General features: G+C 45.7%; 1 long non-coding RNA gene across 1 annotated transcript in view; it reads right to left on the bottom strand.

Annotated features, from left to right (window-relative positions):
• The window catches only part of LOC147689164 (uncharacterized), a 53,806-nt gene that overhangs the window by 21,455 nt on the left and 16,679 nt on the right, over nucleotides 1–15,672 (bottom strand). Inside the window, exon 2 of the long non-coding RNA XR_015300720.1 lies at nucleotides 4,532–4,655. This is a non-coding gene — a long non-coding RNA (uncharacterized LOC147689164). The remainder of the gene's footprint in view (nucleotides 1–4,531; nucleotides 4,656–15,672) is intronic.

The following is a 15,672-nucleotide window of genomic DNA, read 5'->3' as shown; positions in this document are numbered from 1 at the left end:
GCCAATTTAGCTTTGATCGTTCCATTTAGTCTCTCTCCGATGCCTGAAACTTCTGGTCTATAACTACAATGAAATCTCTGGTCAGTCCCTAGCACTATGCATAATAACTACATCACCTCTATCATAAAGTGGCTACCTTGATCTGATGCAAGATAAACTGGGATTCCGAATCCCACAACAATAGTTTGGCAACTGACAGACTGCCACATATTCTGGTGGGATATGCGACGACCCCACAGAAAAAAAACATGCAATGACAAAAATATACCTTCATCGAATACATCGGGGCATCTCCACAAAATCGATCTGGAGAAGGTTGAAGGGACCATTAGACTTCCAAATGTGGTTCATGGCCACTACTACTTTTTGCCCACATTTTGTTTCTGACAAGTAACACACCACTGACACACATTTTCTGTCATTGATAAAAAATAGGAATTATACCAGTACTGTTGAAAAGTAGACACATCCCATCTCTGTCTACATGTGTTGGACCATGCATATGTTGTATCATGGCAAGTAGCATCAAATCAGGGAGCACTGGCTTCGCGCCACCAGACACCCAAATGACAATGGCATCCCTTACTCAACCCTTATTTTCTGATTTGCCTTTCTTTATTTCCGAGCTGTGTGTTGCAGTTCTCTTAGCTCATTGAAAGTATGTGCTGTGTTTAACAACATATTTGTCACAGTCTATCCTTCCGCATAGCATGGCTATTCCATGTGAAATGTGCTGGACTCAAGCACAATATCGGGCGATTTCCTTCGCGTATCAGTTGCCTCTGGTGACAAAGTCAATATCACTCTTGTGTGAAGCACACTTCACTACAGTGATTTCTTTAGGCAATTGTAAGTCTTCTAATACATTAAAGACATATAGCTGTGTGCCCTTGTAATACATTAAAGACATATAGCTCATTTCTGATGGGGGACCCAGAAGAGGTCATGAAACCTTACTGTGACCATAACTGCCTGAAATTGTGTACAGATCGAACCCATACTGACTGTCGGTATAAATGGTAACTCAAAAGCCTTCCTATGTACAGCAGGCTCTGGTGACGCAATTACGAAAGCTACTTGCTCAGACATTTCATGGCACAGGTAGGATGGTTCCACAATCCCACTGAGGATGCACCCAGCATAGGTGGCTCTTAGAATGCTGTGTCTGTCTCTCAGACAGGATCCATTGACAAAAAAAGCTATGATCAGGTTCGAAAAGGGGTACATCTAGTGTTTCGGGTCTTGGTTCTGTGCATAACTCGGTATCACTGATGTAACCATGATCAAAGACCCCCTCCTCATCTTCCTCTGGAGTTGGTAACAGAGAAGCAGGGTTTAGGGTATTATAAATTATGATAGAGACATTTTCAGCAGCCAAAATCATTCTCTTATAGCGGGTTATGCCGCTGTTTATCAAATGTTGTGTGTGAGTTAAGAGGGTTTCAATTGAATAAAGGAACATTATGATCAGAGGGCAGCCCCGCACTATCCCCTCAGTGCTGAATGCTAAGGCTCCCTACTGATACTGCTTTCAGAAAACCAGGCAATGATGCAGCTACTGGATTAAAGAGTCGCTGAAAAGTACCCAATGGGAGCTTGGTCTCCCCATGGGTCTATGTTGGCACGAATTAAGCACACCCATCTCTTCCATGTCACAAGACCAAAGTCTTTAGTATAGTTCGGCATTCCAAGAGTCAGTGCATTGCATAGTACATTTTTTAGCTCCTGGAAAATTTCCATGATTTTATCATTCTTCGATACTAAGTCTTTGATGTCAGTGTGTGTCAGTGTCAGTAAAGGCTTTGCCACACATTGAAGGTTTAGAATCCACTGTTGGCAATAGCCAATCATGCCCAAGAACATTCACACTTTTCTCTTTGTGGTCGGAAACTTAATCTGAAGGACACTTGTCTAACTGCCTGGAGGACCGACGGAAGCGCCGGAGGCACTCGGCAACAGTGGCTGCGACAATTTCCAGCCCTTTTTTGGACACGTGACTAAATGACACGGTGTCCCGCAGAGGGGTGCCGGTACGTGCAGACTAAGCACCCCAAAGGTCCTGGCTTCATTGAAAAGACTGAGAATAGATAACCCCTCGTATGCCCTGATGAAATCGCTGAAATTCAGAGCGATGAAACATGTCGGCTTGAGGATATAATCATTATGGTATACAAGTAACCATTTTTAAGTGGCAGGGTTTGCTGCAACAGAATAAAAACGAAAAGCAAGCAAAACCCTGTTATCTTTTTTTCTGTCTGGTTAGGGGTTTGTTTGTTTATGTACACAACATTTTGCATCAGTGCTTACATGTTTGTCACTGTTCTTTTTTCACGACTATTCTCACGTATGCATGATTACTTGCTTTTGTGCACTTCGGTCTTTTCACATAGAGAGAGTGGCCAATGATGAGAAGTGGGTATACCGGTAATTGCTAGCCGGGAACCCCCTCGGGTGGTGCTACCGTGAAGTACTCTCTCTATTTTCCTCACCTTTTGGTTGTGTTGTTTGTGGGCCTGTGTGATTTTATACTGAATTATTACACATTTTGACCGGAGAATTAGTGTTATTTGACACACTCTGGGGATTCATATTGATAAGAAGATATCAGACCCTGTCTCTTGATCCTACATATGGATGCGTTTTCACTTAGGTGAGGCCTTTATTGATTGACTAACTCCCTTTTCTCTCTGATATCCCAGATACATGACTTACTTTTGACAGTACTGCAATTTTTAGAGGGAAACTTTACGCCCATCCTCAGCCAAAATTGTTGAGCAGAGCAATAGTGTCTTGTCTATAAGTTTCCTTGGTCATCAGTACAATCAAAAGATCACTGATGCACAGGATCAGTCTTGAGTTACACAGTACCGCCGAGACTCTAGAGTTCTTTTATTTTTTATTTATATATTTATTTTTAAAGTTTTATATAGCGCGAACTTGATCCAGAAGGGTATCTGAGCACTTTACAATTTGAGGCAAAGGTAACAAATCAGAACATTAGTCTTTAAGTATCTGATTGAAATAGGATGAAATTTCAGAATACTCATGGAGAGCGCAACACCACATGAGAACCTTCCCTTGGAACAGAAACATGAAGAGAAACAGGATCTTTTCATAAAGGGGATCTGAGAAGAATAAAATTCAGCTTCAGGGGACTTTGGAACAAAATCACAACAGAGTTCGGCACCACAGGATAGCATGAAACGACAATGTGGCTAATTTCTCTGAGATCTTGGACTATCCACCATTTTTTGTTTGCTTTTTGCATTGCCATAATCAGAGAGTTGTATAGACTTCCAATGACTTCCTTTAGAATGCCCTGTTCTATCATCTCTTGATGACAGGAATAATTCCTGCAATGGCCTTTGGAGTCCTTTTGTAAGGACGCATTTGTGGAAAAACTGCATCCTCTTTGGTAATAACCAGATACAGCCTCAAGAAAGGTTCCGGTGTTTGTAGTATGAACTCTGCATCAGTTGCTTGGGTCTCGATTCTGCCTCCATACTGGATACTGTAAATGACGCAACTGAGTTTACCAAAGAGATCTCTTCATAACAAGACAAGGACACAAATCACGTACCATGAACTGGTGTTCCTTGATGGCTCCAGTTTTTACTCGGACAGGGGTAGTTATCTGATTGATATTCAGCTGATTTGTAATGACCACAACCTGGGCATATTTTTCCCTACAGGGATAGGTTTGGGACCTTAACTGTTCTAACAGTTGAGTGAGTGGTTCCTTGTCAGGGTTGTGTCCCATTCACTCCCACTCTGGTGTCCCTGCAGCAGGGTGCTCCGCAGTCTTCCTGAAACCTTTCTTCACAGGTGTGGTACAGCGCCAGGGCAGCTGACTTCAGAGCACAGGGTTCGCGGTTCGATCCCTGGCTACGGGGGCAGCTCAGCTCAGCACCATGTGACCCTGGGCAATAGCTCATCTAATTTCCACGACGGCCCCCAGCGCCATGAGACCCGTGAGGGTGAGTAGTTGGCGCTTTACACATATGGATTTATTTATTTATTTATTCATTCTAGGTTTCCTGTCCGTTTACTGGTTTATGCCCTCAAGTCTTGTGTTCACTGTTGTCAGTCAAAATATCTTAATCTACAATATCTCAATCCCCCCAGTCTTGTGCGCACAGTTGTATGCCTGCATGTTTTATCTCAGCCCCCGAGTCTTGTATGCAATGTTACTTCCAGAAGTCTCAGCCCCCGAATCTGTATGTATTTATTAGCCACGTGCTCTGCATACAGAGGTTTGCCGCTCTATCACGAGATCTTGGAAAATCTTGGCTTTGGATATTTAACACCATCAGTGCTGCAGCAATTCCCCCTCTGTGCTGAGAGGCTTTGAAGCCCATTGTTCATGACGAGCTCAGCTCGTCATGAGCATCGAGGGGGTTAAGTCAAGCCCGAGCTTGGAGGCCTTGCTTTACCTCGAGTATTCAAGAGAAGGATTTTCCCTGCCGGTATCAACATCAGACAAGACAACAACCACAAGAAGAATGCATCATCCTCTCTAAGTATCACTTACTTGCTTGGAAAGGCTGTTCCCTGCCTGCTTCACAAGCACATTAGCAGAATTGGAGGACTCCTGTCTTCTTTCGGCACACTGTTCTCTGCCCGCACCACAGAGCCTCAGTCACAGCATCAGGTACCTGCAACACAAGAATAAACAGTAACTTGACAGACAGCTTATTAAGGTACAAACCAACCATCAATACCAAACCTTTGTTAAGAGCAAGACTCTAAAACGATGTATAGGGCAGTGAAATAAATGAACAAGAACTTAAGAGAGAGAGAGAGTTTAAATGTGAAGCAACATTTTTTACTTCTCATAAAAGGAAGGTAAAATCATACGCAAAGTAACAATATATTTGTAGAAACTTGTGTTCAGAGTATATTTTGTAACAATGATAAAAGTGATTGGTCAAGAAGAAGATTGATAACTCTTTTAGGTTGACTCTGGAATTCCTTGTCAGTGCAATAAAGAAAGCCATTCTCCTACTACGTCCTACGAATGTATGACGTTACAAAGCATACATTTACAATGCATGCCTTTACAACACAGTTTTTACATTGCAATATCCTTTACAACGCATTCTTTTACATAGCATGCCATTACATCGCATTTTCAGAATCTACCATTACAACACATTCATTTACATCGCATTATACCGTTACAACGCATATCATTACAATGCATACCATTACATTGCATTTAAGGTAAGTGTTGGATAGTGTAGGGGTAAAAATTAATATTCTAACTCCAGTGAGTGCAACAGTAGGGAAAGTGTCAGATAGTGTAAGGGTACTATGAATTGTAATGGTATTCGTTTTAATGACTTGCGATGTAATACCTGCGTTGTAGTGACATGCATTGTAATGACATGCGTTGTAATGACATGCGATGTAAAGGATGTTTCCGACGTCCTACTATTCAACTTCCTGATGCAAGTCAGACACAGGTTGACTCACAAGTACCTAGAGAACTCATGAGAGAGTTAGCACGGTAATAGGAAAGGAATATAGAAGCTGGAGAAATTAGATCCTAACTTTGTTACTCCTATCTATAATGGCCATTCAAAGGCCGACAACATGGAAGTCACTTCGATAGCACAACCATCAAGATCCATTTCCCTCGTGATTTGACCTTCTAGCTGTGAGTGGTATTTCACTGGTAGGCTTGGTCGGGGCGATGGACTTGGGTCCATATTGTCTCTACAAGTTATATAACGACTGACGAGGTAAGAACCTGTGGCAATACATTTAACACTTCTCTGTCTATAAAGAAAGGTACAGGATGTCCTTTGACCTCTCTATGTATGGTCCACTCTGGTCCACTTCTAGGACTATGCCAAGCACACTCCTACCCGCCCCTCATGCAGCATCATTGGGCCTGATCAAGGTCTGTGGAACTCTCCACCACCAGAGGAAATGGGACCATTCTGAGACACCAATGGATTATGAGAAACCCTATGGCTCGGTTGGAAATGTTGACTTCCCCCCCTACGTTTGTATAAGTCCAGCGGCATACCTGATTTTGGAATCTTTGGAGTTGGCAATTGAAGTCTGGGCATCAAAAGAAGCTCTCTGTGCACCATGAAATTTGCAGCTTGAGCATCGACCATGGTCATGATTGTAGCGACACTCCCGCTTCCAATGCCAGATCTTGTTGCAAATGCATGAAGGGGTAGCCTTCTTTAACACATTCATACTAGTTCCTGGCGTGTTACCTCGACCTCTTCCTTTTCCCCTGGGCACTTCCTCCTTGGTTTCCATAAAGAACTACTTCCATGCTCGTCCAAATACTGGGGTTAATTTTGGTTTCATGAAGGGGTACATTAAATCCCTTCATTCCCACATTTTGTGCTAATTGGGTCTGGGCTATCATGTACTTTTCTTTTAACCCCTTTTGCTTAGCTTCTAAAATGTTGCTGCAATATTTTGTATACTGCAGGATCTCATGAAGGGGTTTACTCTGTCAACAAAGATCACTATGGACAATTTGGAGCTGATTTTGGGCCGTAGTACTTGCACAAAGGCGGCAAGGAACCTGCCAATGTTATCTCCAAGTGGGTCATTCAGTCCTCTATGTTCCCTATACACCTGAATTAACCTCTCAAAATATGTATGCACTAACTCTTTAGGTTCTTGAGAGGTTTGGAAAATCTTGGGGCAATTTATTTCCCTTTGGGGAGCGTTAGTTTTCAAGTTCCTTTAGAAAATCAGTGAAAGCTTGGCTCTTCACTGCCTGCTAGATTCTGTATTGTCGGCCTGTAAGTCTCTTCTGTCATAAGCGCCAAGACGCCCGTGGGCATCGGCACGCTCTACAAAATGATAAATCAAAATCAAATCAATCAATCAATCAATCAATCAAGTGTTTTATGACTCCCTCAAATTTGGCCATACCACTGCTCTCTTTCATTTTCCCCATAGATCCTTTGGTAACCGCCACTTCAAACAACACATCCACATTAACCCACAGGACCTTTGAAATGGTCACCAACTGATCCATTTGTGGATAGCACTTATCGGGATTTTCCTTTAACTTTGAAAGAAAATTCGTAAAATGGACTACATCTGTCCGGGACCACAGGACATGTACATATGGTCCTCCCTGTACTTCCTTTAGAGGCTATTCCCTCACTGCCTCTCCTGCAGCTTTTCCCTCACCTTCCTTGGCAGGTTCCTTCTTTCATTTAACCTTCACCCTTTCCTTCTTGGACTGCAATTCTCTGAACTTCTCATTCTCGCTCCAATCGCTAATGTTCTCAGTTAACTTTCTTAAACGAGTTCTCAATCCACTCAGCTTTAGTAACTTCAGTTCCTTCTCACCCATCATTATCCTAATATTCTTCTGCAACTTCTTTCTCTGTGTCAAATCGACTCCACAATCATTTGCCACCTTCTCCCTTCTTGGATGACCCTCTCGCAATACTCTTGCTGCTTTTTTGCTCATGTAGAGCAATGTGCTCTCACTGTAATGTCCTAAGAAATCCATCCTTACTTTTCCCTTAACGATTTCGTCAAACTCAGCTTGCAACTGAGTGACATTTAGTATCTGTGGAGTATGTTTTATACTTGAGGGGCCGACGGGTAGGGTTTGCGATAATCATTTGGCCTTTCGCCATGGAACTCTTCAAAACCTCTCCTTGTGGAGAGGGTAATGCTATTATACCGGACACTGGGGAACACATGGAAGGGTCTCAATTGGGGGAGTGCTAGCATCTGTTTTGGCAGGGGACGTTTTTGAGGCACTAGATGAAAGTGGTGTGATTCTTGAGGACTGGGCAGGGGTGAAACAATAGTTTCTGTTTAACTTGGGGATTCATGACCTTCTGTAGGGGTTTTGGTGTCTACCCTAGTCTCAATTGATGTTGGAGCTGTAGTGCTTGGTTTGGCTGTTGCTTTATATAGGGGAGGTCTTAGGCTGAGGAGCTTGTATATGAAGGCTTCGTCCTCCTCCTCCTCCTCCTTAGTTTCTGCTTTTGACTTGTTTTTTTATTTCCCTTTTTAGGTCTCGCCTGGACATCGCATCCGAAGGATGCGTCCAGGCTGGAGACTTAAAGCTGCCTGACACGGGGGAATGAGGGACAAGAAACTGTGACGAGCTTATCCTGGCTGGATTGAGCTGCGTGCACGCGCGTCAACATTCACGCATGCGCACATCACAGCCACACGCATACACAGCACTCACGCATGCGCACATACACACGCACACCCCCGTCACCTACACGCATACACAGAGACCCCTCCACACACACCAGCCCCTCTCCTCTCGGCTCCACACACACGCACACGCATTTACACTTACACAGACACGCAGGCACCCAGACAGGCAACCCCCCCCCCCTCACACACACGCATACACACAGACTCCAGGACACATACACATACACACACACATGCACGCTCACACACATACACAGTCCGCCGCCGCGCGCGCGCGCACACAGATGCCCCCCCCCCCCAACAAGGCGAAGCCCCACTCACCAGCATCCTCAGTGCAGCGGCTCCCACCGGCAGCAAGACTCTTCTTCCCTTCTTCGGCACCGGGGCGCAGGGTAGGCTCCTGCCTGCTCCGGTGCGCCAAACAATCGCGGCTCTTCCGTGGGAGGCGGGGTAGGCTCCCGCCCTCCTACTTCCGGTTGTCCCGCCCGGCCTGCCTGACTTCCTGGTCGCAGGCCGGCGCAAAACGCTGCATAAAAAATGCGCGCGTCCCCTCCAGCCACTGGCGTAGCTAGGGGGGGGCGAGGGGGGCGGTCCGCCCCAGGCGGCACTAAGTTGCGGGCGGCGGCTGCGCAGGATTTTGGTAGGGAGTCAGTCGGGACTGAAAGGGACAGTGATGTACAAGCCGGTCACCCGTCACCCCCGACGTCCGGCTATAACTGAGCAGCTGGCACTGCACACGTGTTGGAAAGTGCAAGCGCACATGCTTGCAAATACTGCACCACCTACCTTAGTGGTGGTGCAGGGCTCGGCCTACAGTGTATGTGGATCCCAGGGCCGTCAATCTGGTAGCGCGCGAAAGCGCTAATGACGGCCCTGGGAATCTTTTTCAGCCAGTCCCCGCGCTGTACAGAAAAATATACTAGTTACGAGCACCACCGCCATGGCCTCTCTTTAGTGGATTCGCTGCAGTGAAGAGCGATTTACAGGCAGCGATCAGACAATCCAGCTGATTAAGAACAGCAGCAGTCTGAGTCTCACAAAGTTCGAGACCGACCACCGCACCGCTTCGAGAACCCCGACCGGGCTGTGAGTATTTACTACATATAGTGCTAATTATGCCTGGCGAGGCGCTAAAATATTTATTAGATAAGAATGATTGTAGTAAAATACCTCGTCATTCATGGCCCACTTCTCAATTTGGAACAACAACAATATTATTACCGGAACACTTTGACCGTCACTTATGAGTTAATATAACAGATTGAAAACGCTTTTCCGTTTGTTCTTTTTTTACACCTGTCATTTTCTCAGAGTTTTACATACACGCTAAGCACATGGTCTTTGATTTGTGACTGCTTTATCCGCTACAAAACATAGCCAAAGCTCTTTCAGTGCAAGCTTCCATACAACACCAGATTTTCCCACATAAATGTCAGACAAAGACAACATCCTGCCTATTTATCACAGGCAGAGTTTCACTCCTAGTCGTTTAACCACCAGCACTTTTCAGGAGTTTTACAAACGTCCAAAGTTAAGACAAATCCCCGAATGCTACTTATTATTGACTTAACAACAGCCTGCACTTGCTTAAGGCGTCATACTTGAAATGGGGCCACTTAGCTGCTGTTAAGAGACGTACAACATACATTACTTTTCCTTTGCACGTAGTTGATGTGGGATAAATGTGTTTTTAACCTATGAGGCTTGGTATTTTGTTGGAAAAAGGTCACATACAGTGACAACCTTGATGTTGATGAGCGTTTGAAAGCATACTGGGTGAGTGCACAGTTAAGCTTTCTTGCACAAGGCACACAACTAACTAAATCGACTTTTAATGCTTTTGTAAACAGTGAGTGCAGAGTGACAGTGAGTGCAGAGTGACAGTGAGTGCAGAGTGAGTGCAGAGTGGCAGTGAGTGCAGAGTGGCAGTGAGTGCAGAGTGGCAGTGAGTGCAGAGTGACAGTGAGTGCAGAGTGACAGTGAGTGCAGAGTGACAGTGAGTGCAGAGTGAGTGCAGAGTGAGTGCAGAGTGACAGTGAGTGCAGAGTGACAGTGAGTGCAGAGTGCGTGCAGAAACAGTGAGTGCAGAGTGCGTGCAGAGTCAGAGTGAGTGCAGAGTGACAGTGAGTGCAGAGTGAGTGCAGTGACAGTGAGTGCAGAGTGACGAGTGCGTGCAGAATGACAGTGCGTGCAGAGTGCGTGCAGAGTGACAGTGAGTGCAGAGTGCGTGCAGAGTGACAGTAAGTGCAGAGTGCGTGCAGAGTGACAGTGAGTGCGGAGTGACAGTGAGTGCGGAGTGACAGTGAGTGCAGAGTGACAGTGAGTGCAGAGTGCGTGCAGAGTGACAGTGAGTGCAGAGTGACAGTGAGTGCAGAGTGACAGTGAGTGCGGAGTGACAGTGAGTGCAGAGTGCGTGCAGAATGACAGTGCGTGCAGAGTGACAGTGCGTACAGAGTGCGTGCAGAGTGACAGTGAGTGCAGAGTGCGTGCAGAGTGACAGTAAGTGCAGAGTGCGTGCAGAGTGACAGTGAGTGCGGAGTGACAGTGAGTGCAGAGTGACAGTGAGTGCAGAGTGACAGTGAGTGCAGAGTGCGTGCAGAGTGACAGTGAGTGCAGAGTGAGTGCAGAGTGACAGTGAGTGCAGAGTGACAGTGAGTGCGGAGTGACAGTGAGTGCAGAGTGCGTGCATAGTGACAGTGAGTGCAGAGTGACAGTGAGTGCGGAGTGACAGTGAGTGCGGAGTGACAGTGAGTGCAGAGTGACAGTGAGTGCAGAGTGACAGTGAGTGCAGAGTGACAGTGAGTGCAGAGTGACAGTGAGTGCGGAGTGACAGTGAGTGCAGAGTGCGTGCAGAGTGACAGTGAGTGCAGAGTGACAGTGAGTGCGGAGTGACAGTGAGTGCGGAGTGACAGTGAGTGCAGAGTGACAGTGAGTGCGGAGTGACAGTGAGTGCGGAGTGACAGTGAGTGCGGAGTGACAGTGAGTGCGGAGTGACAGTGAGTGCGAAGTGACAGTGAGTGCGAAGTGACAGTGAGTGCAGAGTGACAGTGAGTGCAGAGTGACAGTGAGTGCAGAGTGACAGTGAGTGCAGAGTGACAGTGAGTGCAGAGTGAGTGCAGAGTGACAGTGAGTGCAGAGTGACAGTGAGTGCAGAGTGCGTGCAGAGTGACAGTGAGTGCAGAGTGACAGTGAGTGCAGAGTGAGTGCAGAGTGGCAGTGAGTGCAGAGTGGCAGTGAGTGCAGAGTGGCAGTGAGTGCAGAGTGACAGTGAGTGCAGAGTGAGTGCAGAGTGACAGTGAGTGCAGAGTGCATGCAGAGTGACAGTGAGTGCAGAGTGACAGTGAGTGCAGAGTGACAGTGAGTGCAGAGTGACAGTGAGTGCAGAGTGACAGTGAGTGCAGAGTGACAGTGAGTGCAGAGTGACAGTGAGTACAGTCACTCAGCACCACCACATTATCAGTCAGAACCACCACAGCATCACTCAGAACCACCACAGCACCACTCAGCACCACCACAGCATCACTCAGCATCACTCAGCACCACCACAGCACCACCATAGCACCACTCAGCACCACCACTGCATCACTCAGCATCACCACAGCCCCATTCAGCACCACCACAGCATCACTCAGCACCACCACAGCACAAATATGTTCTCTCAATGTTTCAAGCTTTATTACAAATGTCACAAAAAGATGTTAATATTTCACTTCTGTTCTTGGATTTTGTTACAATAAAATACACTGAACATAATCTTCACAAAAGTTATTTACAAAAGTTTAAGCTATTGCCATTATAAATTACAATCACTTTTATTAAGTATTAAAAAAAATTAAAAGCCATTGTTATTTGTAATATCAATACATCTAAGTCACGTAAATACAAATGTTGCATTACAAATGCTATAGGTGTCACATTTGCGAAAGTTATAACTATTGGCATTGTAAATGACAAAGCTATTAATTTAGCTATTTTCAAAACCAACACATAAATGAACATTTGGTGAATTTCCATTAAAATATTTGACTTTTTTACTAAGATATTATTATACTGTTTTATGCAAACAAAATTTAGATACTGCATAAATAACTTTAATAAAACATATTTTATATGAAGCTTTTTATGTAAAAAAAAAACTATAGCATAAAGCAAAAAACAATTGCCATTTACAATGCTAATAGCTCAAACTTAAATAATGCGAGACCTATTGCATTGCAAATGCTTGTTTTCCCAGGGTTCTTCTTTGCTGTCTCTAAGGGTAAGCTCCAATAGTCTCAAAAGATCTCCCCTCCACATTTTCTGTCTCTCATCATCCTGTGCGTTTATCCATGAGTAAGCCCTATTACGGATTTTTAATGCAAACTCCTTCCTTTTCTTTTCGTTTGCCACCTGCTCCCAAAGATTTAAAATCGGACATACTCTGTCTCAAGTTTTCTTTTCTGGGAATATGGAAAGTTCTGTTCAGTGGGACCATAGCTCTTCATTTTTGGACGTATATTCATGCCATTGGCTAAGCCACAAACATGTATGCAACCCTTTCTTTTCCACCATTTCCCTAGCTGGTGTGCTCTTGGGGGGGAATTTGTCTTCCTTATTCATGTCTTTTTATTTTTTCGAAAAGGGATTTCCAATGCTGAAAAACTCTTAATCACTCTCCGTTCCAATCTCACACGCTCTCTGTACTGTTGTGTTCACGACTTGCCCACCAATACCATGTTTCTGTCAAAGGTCACTCTAAAACAGCCAGCGAAAGCATCCGTCAGCCAATCCCAGCACAGCACCTAAATAACACAACACCCAAATGCTTCAAGGATTTCCTGACCCACTTTTCACTACAGTTCTTCATTTATCTGCTTCGCCTAGACAGAAATCTCAATAACAGCAAGAAGACTACCTACTCTCACAGAACAGTAGACTCTCAACCTGCGGGAGTTGTCACACCCATTTCACTTACTCCTGTGCTCTAAGGAAGGAACTGCCACTAAGCTCGATTAATGCTCTCACACAATAGAAATGTGAAGTTCATATTTTGGTGTGACTCATAATGCCTCACAGTCAACTCACCTTAGTAGGCAAGTTCAACAATTCAGTAAACTAACTTAATGTGCCTCTCTCCACTTCATACCATACATATAACAACTTACACACTTTGCCGGAAACAAAATTCAAGAATAAAACCAAGAACGCAATAGCTATCATTCCCACAAATCCAAGAGCTAAAGCTACAAAATAATTATCAAAATCCGTCCACTGCTTTTCACCGTTATATAGCTACTACCAATGGAACATAGTTTCGTACGTAAGAAACTTACTCGGATTCAATCCTCTCGAATAATAAGTAATAATGTAACCAACATGTTTTGTAAATACTAATAATTGCATTACACAACATTTACTTTATCTAGGGGAAGCTCATAAATGTGCTTTACTAACAAGTAACTCGAGTGTCTAATATGGCTCCCGAAAATGCTGGAATCTTCTGCGCATGCGTATGCCGCCTTTCGCTTTGCTGGGAAATCTTTGCAGCTGCGCAGTAGTATTAAAGATTGCAGCTTTGAATATCACATGATAATGCACATGCCTATGCTTAGACTAAAACTCACTTTTTTAATAAACTGCTAATGCAATATGTGAGAAGTTGGCCTGATATATAGTGCTCACTATTCTAGTGATCACTGTGTATCATACCAAACAACCCTTATTGATGATTGGTTGTAAGTCAACCTTATAGACCAGCTATCCTAGTAGCATGGATACGAGCAGTCTTTGGGCTAAACTCTAGAGGGCGTGTTAAGCCAGCTGTTATACCATCACATATACCCCTTGAACACCAAGTGAAAGGACACCACACAAGTTGTTATGAAAATAAAAGGATATTTATTTAGAACACAACAACCCTGGACTCTTTATGAGGACAGGGTGCTAAGCACAATACAAAGCTCTTAAAGAAATACTGAAAGTCGCACAATTTACACAAATGCTCGAGGGGCACAAAAAACCATATACCCTAAAAGTGGAATGCGAAAGTCTAGCAGGTAAGTAACTAATCTCAGAGGCTTTGGGATCGCTAGGACTGGACTACTGAACCTACAGATTACTAGCAGGAGGCCTAGGGAACTCGGGTGCAGAGTGTGCACTCTCACGCGGGATGCGGGACAAAGTCTATGGATGCTAGATTTCGTAAAGTTAGTGTTATCGGACGAATCCGACTAGGTAGAGCTGAAACGAAAAAGGATCCTGACACTTAGATAGTTAAGCTATGCTGGAGCACCGAAGTGCTTAGGTTACCTAGCCCAGGGGCTGCGGCTGCATAGGTCTGAAAAGATTTCGGGAACTCTCGTTGCAGTCTATGGAGCCTGAAAGAAGAAGTTGCTGGCAGGCGACCAGTGAAGATTGTTCGATGGGATCCAAGCCTGGATCGGTGAAGATGGATACCTGTAAGCAGAGGGGACCAAGTTCTGAATCACTAGCCAGTGATTAGATGGGCACCAGAATGGCACCGGATGAAGTCACCTCGACCAGGTGAGTGGGCGATGCTGTGCTCTGCAGTCTCTCGGACCAGGAGGCGTTGTCGGCGACCAGGATGGAGGGCGAGCTGTCCCACGGTGGTATCTGCTGTCGACGTCGCTGGGCCCAGGATTGGGGCAACAACTCTTGGCAAATGCAAGCCCACGCGGTGGACTCAAAATGGCGTCTGGAGTGGACCAGGAGGGTCCGGGGTGCTCCTCTGTTGGAGGGGAGCAAGGGCCAGCCTGGAGCAACCAGACCAGCGGCGGAAGTGTCGTAGTTCGTCGTCAGAAGGGCCACTAGCCAACGGGCAAGTGACCTGGACAACGCGGTGAGCAGCAAAGAGCAGAAGGGCCCCACGCAGATCTCGTGGATGCTGGGGGGCTGGACTTCGGTGCTGGAGCTGCTCAGGGTCGGGGCTTCTCAAACCCCAAAGCACTCACTCGAGGATCCCTCGGTGGTCGTGCTGGATAAGCAACGTGCAGTCCTCAAAATTGCCGGTCCCTCGAGGTCTCGTCACACCCACGGGTCTCAGCTGAGCTGTAGATGTAGGCAGAGGTCAGAGGTGCCAGGGAAGCCGGTTCTCGTCGAGCTGGGCAGTCTTGATCCGTAGGAGAGACTTGCAGCAAACCGCAGTGCGCTTAGGTGGTGCCCGCTGATGCAGGGTGGCTACTCCTTAGCCACAAGGGAGAGTCTTCAGAAGTAGTTCAAGAGTTCTTTCGTGGAAAGGAGTCAAGATTCGGAATTATCTAATTTGGGAAGGGGACCCGCTCCTATCTTTATACTAAGGAAAGGGGCTGGCCCTGTGACTAGGTCCTGCCTATGGGTGGGACCAGGATGGGGGTGGTTACACCCCTCTCCTTTGTCCAGTCTCTCCCCAGCTCAGGGGCTGGTGTGCCCCTGGAACTGGTTTGAGCCGGGCTATGCGTAGTGAGCACTGGGGTGCCACTCTGCAGTCACCTTCCTTTCAGCCCTGCCTACCTAGGATACACA

This window comes from Lissotriton vulgaris, chromosome 10, assembly GCF_964263255.1.
Source record: "Lissotriton vulgaris chromosome 10, aLisVul1.2, whole genome shotgun sequence".
Taxonomy (NCBI): Eukaryota; Metazoa; Chordata; class Amphibia; order Caudata; family Salamandridae; genus Lissotriton; species Lissotriton vulgaris.
Note: the sequence above shows the minus strand (reverse complement) of the source record. Positions and strands in the feature narration are given on the sequence as shown.